The sequence below is a fragment of the Camelina sativa genome, chromosome 12, assembly GCF_030686135.1.
Source record: "Camelina sativa cultivar CO46 ecotype springtype chromosome 12, ASM3068613v1".
Taxonomy (NCBI): Eukaryota; Viridiplantae; Streptophyta; class Magnoliopsida; order Brassicales; family Brassicaceae; genus Camelina; species Camelina sativa.
In genome coordinates, this window is record NC_141891.1 from 29,007,690 (window position 1) to 29,013,120 (window position 5,431).

Consider the following 5,431-nt stretch of genomic DNA (forward strand, 5'->3'; position numbering starts at 1 on the left):
ATCTGACATTGCATCATCATAGAAGTGGTTAAGGAAAGCCACCTTAATTTGTTGCCAAGATGTCAAAGATCCAGCTGGCAACTGTTTTAACCAGTGAGATGCTTCTCCTGCAAGTGAGTATGGGAAGAGCTTGCAGTAGATGAAGTCTTCAGTCACTCCATTAGCCTTGATACTGGTCACAAGATCCTCAAAATGCTCAATGTGGTCTAAAGGCTTTTCATTGGGCAGGTTAGAGAAAGGTCTCTGCCCAACTAGTTGAAAGTAAGCAGGTTTCAACTCAAAATCATTCCTCTGGAATGGAGGAGGAACAATAGCAGACCGGTTCTCATACACAAGATCAGCCCGGTTGTAGTCAGCAATTGTCCCGATCAAGTCTCGGTTGTGCTCCTGTCTTCGAACTGGGTTTTGGACGTCTGCAGGAAGGGGGTGTCGACCGACACCCTGTTGGTGTCGATCGACACCGTCGACACCATCAGCTGGCTCGTCGACAACAACAATTTCAGCTCTACATCTAGAATTTGGCCCCGTTCATTGCGCAAGTGGCCCTCTTGATCCCTCAAAACACCATCCTCATCACGCATCAGAATGATTGTATTAACCATCTTCAAGGATTTGGCTGCTTTTCGGTTCTCACGCTCTAGTTTTCCCAACTCTTGGTTTGAAAGCTTCAAAGTTGGACCAGTCTTATTGTTTCTAGTGTTAGGCCTAGGAGGCATGCACCTGAAACACACAAGAGAAAAGAAAACAAAAACCTGTAAGTTGAAAATTAAAAGAAAAATTTAGACAAAATCAAAAACTCAAATCTAATGGTAGATCAAAGAGTCCCCGACAACGGCGCCAAAATTTGATATGCTCAAATTAAACCCTAGAGATACTCTCTCAAATTAAGAGATCAATTGTAGTACTTAGGGATCAAATCCACAACAACTCTAGATTCATACAATATATTTAATAATCTTTTAATTATGCTAAACAGAAATATTGTAATTAAATTGCAAAATAAAACAGAAAACAAAAGAGTTGTAAATTCAGATGGATAAAACGTTAGGCCTAGGTAAATTCTCACGAAATCATGGAAAATCAGATCAATTAATTAAGCAAGTAGGATTCAATAATTAAGCAGCGTTCTTGAACTCTAAACAAAATTGTAAAATAAATCAGTTCTCACTGCAAATATTATCTAAATATTTAAAACCAGAAAATCTAAATCTCTTTGCAAAATTCTAGCTTAAAAATCAGCAATAAAATCAAGTTTAGATAAGTTCTCAAAATTACTAAATCAAATCTCTTTGCAAGAAGTAATTTTGCTCACCAAAGGTTTTTGTCAGGAAAATCAATTATATTCTCATATGAATCAATAATCCTAAGATCTAAATCCAGATGACTAATCAAAGATCTAGCATTAAAAACAACTTATGGTGAAGAACAAGAAAGATAATGAATCCTAAATAAACAGATCTAACAATCCATGAAATTCCTAATGAGAAACCCTAAACCTAACAAGCAGATCTACTCATACATAATTGTAAGAACACAAATCATGAATAAAATAGATAGCATTAAGAGATTAAAGGGAGAAGAAAAGGAGTTTTGAATCTTCTCTGAAGGAGTCTTGATTCTTCTCTCCAAAAGCTCTCTAAAAATCTCTCAGGGTTTGGCTCTCAAAAGTTGCAGGGAAAAATAAAGCTTAGGTCTAAAAAATGACCATAAAAATCCTATATATATTCATAAACACGTCCAGGGACTAATGATGCAAATATGGAAAATTTTGGGGCAGCTTTGTAGATCTTCAAAACTTGTGGGAAAATTTCCAATTTCTTCTTTGGCTCTGCATTCTGAATTAGTATCTCAACTTCGTAGCTCAGCCTTTATGCTTGACTAAGCTCCAAATCTTCCTATTTAGCTCCATTATGCTCTCATCCATGCTAAATTCTGTAAAGACTCAAAGGACTCTAAAAATACCAAAAAGACTCTACAAATAAGACTTATATCATGGCTAAAAACACCTAAAAACTATGATATATCATACAGGTCAGCGATTTCTGACGTGGCAATGATATTTTTGTAATTACATTTTTTTCAATAACATAAAACAAGGGCACGCTGGGTATTTTGAAAATACTCAAAATATTCTATTAATAATTTTTTTTTAGATTATGGTAATAAACAATATATAAGATCTAAGTAAATCTCCCTATTTTTTACTATTTATAGAAGAAAAAAATAGAGATGGATTGGCGATGCTCTTAATGTAGAGATTCTTTTGATCGATTACTTACATATGCGGAGTTAAAATTCTCTGATCAAGAGAGCTAGGAAAGACAAAGAAGAACGCAAAAATAAAAACAGGTTGCATACACACAAAAGAAACGATCATTCACGATTGTGCAGTTCAAAAGAAGAGTGTTTAAAGCTATACAATAAAATACTATCAAACACTATTGTTAGGCCTGGGCATTCGGTTAACCATTCGGTTTCGGTTCGGTTGTATTCGGTTTCGGTTATTTTGGATATAGTAATATAGTAACCATTTGGATATTTATGAAATTTCGGTTTAGTTCGGTTCGGTTTCTTTCGGTTCGGTTTCGGTTTGGTTATTTAAATAAATAACCATAACTAACATAAATTATATTAACATTAACCAAATAAACCAAATATAACCAAAACTAACCGAATATAACCAAAATTAACCAAATATACAATAACAAAAATACAAAAAAGGGAAAAATATTGATTCAATTTTACAAAATAGTATTTAACTTTGTAAATTCAAAATAATAACATTTACATATATTGATTATTTAAAATATTTAATTGTTTTGAATCTAGAAATAATTTATATTTTAAGTTTATTTTATAGTTTTGCATAATATTAAGTATATAATATTTGATATCTTTTAGGTTTTCGGATATTTCGGTTAACCATTTAATTGTCGGTTCGGTTCGGTTCGGTTTCGGTTAGTTTGGATATAGATTTTTACTAACCATTCGGGTATTTGAAGAATTTCGGTTCGGTTCGGTTTAGTTTTTTTCGGTTCGGTTTCGGTCGGTTATTTGGTTATCGGTTATTTTGCCCAGCCCTAACTATTGTATTCCAATAACGGACATTAGAAAGGAAAGCCCCTCAGTAACTTTTGCAATGTCTTGATTCTCCAACGTCGATGTGGGCATTTCCACACCCGTGAACATGTAAAGCGCCTTCAATTCTTCTAAATATGTCGTGCTCCTCGCAGCACTATAGCCAACTACCTTCCTTAATGCCTCGATCTTCGTCCATATTTGTTCCTCGCTATACAACGCTTTCACCTTCACCCAAAAATCTTAATTTAGGTAGCCAAACAAGAAATACCCCTTTAAGAGAAATCGGAAACTTCAATGCATGATGACAATTATACATGTTGGTAAAGAAAATCAGTAAGAACAAGTCAATCTCACTGTACCATAGAACATACTGCACAGATACTGTTACAATAAGAGTTATTTAAAGATATCGTGTAATGTATCCACAAGCTTCTTGAATAAGTTCTTATGTACACTGCACTTAGGTTTGATCCTTAAGCAAATTTCGTGACTTTGACACAGTTCTTTGAGATACTCATTTGAATTAGAGGCAAGTTGAAATGAAAAACATCTGAATTCATCACTAGAGATATAGGTATGTGATCGTTCAAGAAGCTAAGCTATTACACGGACGCTAAGGACTTTCAATAAAACACTATTCAAAATAGAATAGACATACCCTAAACAGCCTCTAAAGAACTGACGCTTGTCTAAGACATGCCCTACCAAAACACCCTCTTTAAGTGACTGAATAATGAAAAAGTTGTCCTTTCTATTCTTATAATACATAGATATGCAAACAAATTACTTTAAGTTTGACATCACCGGTCTCACGTGCCACTCTCACATCTTTCGCCCACGGCTGACTCGTTAGTCAAGACATTAGAGTGGCTAGGAAAGATCAGATTTTCATTAACCACTAAACCAAAAATACGTACCCTAGCTATGTTGTTCTCCTTTCAAGACCTCATTAATACTGATGGCATTTCGTCTAAGCTCTCTACCTTATAGGAGTCGTGATCCTACCATCAACCCTAGCCTTTGACTGTGCATTTTACCCACTTATATATAGTGTTGTTACACACTCTTAACAACTACTGGCCTCAACAACATATAATAATATCAAATCATCCCTCAAAAAGACCATCTAAAAGAAGCGATTCAAACAACCGCATATTTAGTTCACTTGAGATCATAACGTCATCAAATCAAACAAGAAGCTTCGTAATTAGAGAGGATTGACCCATAATATATATATACTAACCACAGTTGAAGAATTTTCCATATCCTTCCCTCTAGATGCTTTAGTTGTAGTGGACTTAAGTTCCCCTGAAAAATAAATAATTAAATTAGAGATTGAAAGATTCATAAAGCTAGTTTCAAGCAATTCAACATTATTAAAACCTTAAAGCTGCCATTTATATATAATCACCTTCATGTCTAGTCATAGAAACTTGTTTCGTTCCTAAAAGATCTTCAAGTCGTGCTCTAACATTCTCTGACTTGGCCTCTCCAGGAACTATCGACTGATCTTTGTCCCGATCATCTTCAAAACTTTTTCTAGGGAGTCCTTTATTAAGTGATTGATTAGTTGTACCCTCATCTCTAATACTCTCTAATCAGCTCCTTAAATCTTTTGTCATATCCTCATCTTCCCTATAAGCTATTGCAATAGTCCTCTCTTCCTCAATCTGAACAAGAATCGGCTCACTTATAGCCACTCGTGCTATGCCTTCATCACCGTGACCGATCTTGTTAGAGAGTAGCATCACTTTGTGATCACATCTTCCACCAAAAGCCGTAGAAGGAAGCAGTTTTCTCATCAACTTTTCAATACAAACATAGCTTGCCAAGAAGAAAAAATAAGGAAGGGACGAGATCAACGCGATTGTGAAGGCAACAACGAGTGGCGGAACTAGAAATGGTGAAGAAAACAGAACAAAACATGCTGCAAGAACCTTCTTACACACACTGACCCCTTTCCTCCAAATCCAACCCATCTTCCCATCCACTCTCGTGCCATCTTCCATCCGACCACACTGATTAAATTAGCAACATACACTACATTGCAAATAATTATATTAATTTTTAAGAACAAACATGTTTCTATAAGAAACTAAACCAGTGACGATTGACTAATCAAAACATTATTGAATTAAGAATTTTTTTACATCTAGGTAGAAACAAAAAATTAAAGTAACGAGCATGCAATTTATGTATCAGTTTCCAGAAAATGTAGAGTCAAACCTGATTCGGCGATTAAAATGAGGATGACCAAAGGTTTGGCATCGGAAGAGAAGAATTAAAAATGTAGGAAAAAAACCACTAAGAACGAGAGAAACTGAGAGACACGTGCTATAATTTGGACAGC

The 5,431-nt window shown here is 35.0% G+C and overlaps 1 pseudogene across 1 annotated transcript; it reads right to left on the reverse strand.

Moving 5' to 3' along the window:
- Window positions 1–3,047: 3,047 nt before the first annotated feature.
- LOC104773659 (uncharacterized) lies at window positions 3,048–5,431 on the reverse strand (annotated as a pseudogene). The gene is made up of 4 exons (XR_015574073.1): window positions 5,308–5,431; window positions 4,493–5,121; window positions 4,325–4,389; window positions 3,048–3,306 (listed from the first exon to the last, which is right to left on the reverse strand). The product of XR_015574073.1 is annotated as an uncharacterized LOC104773659 (transcript).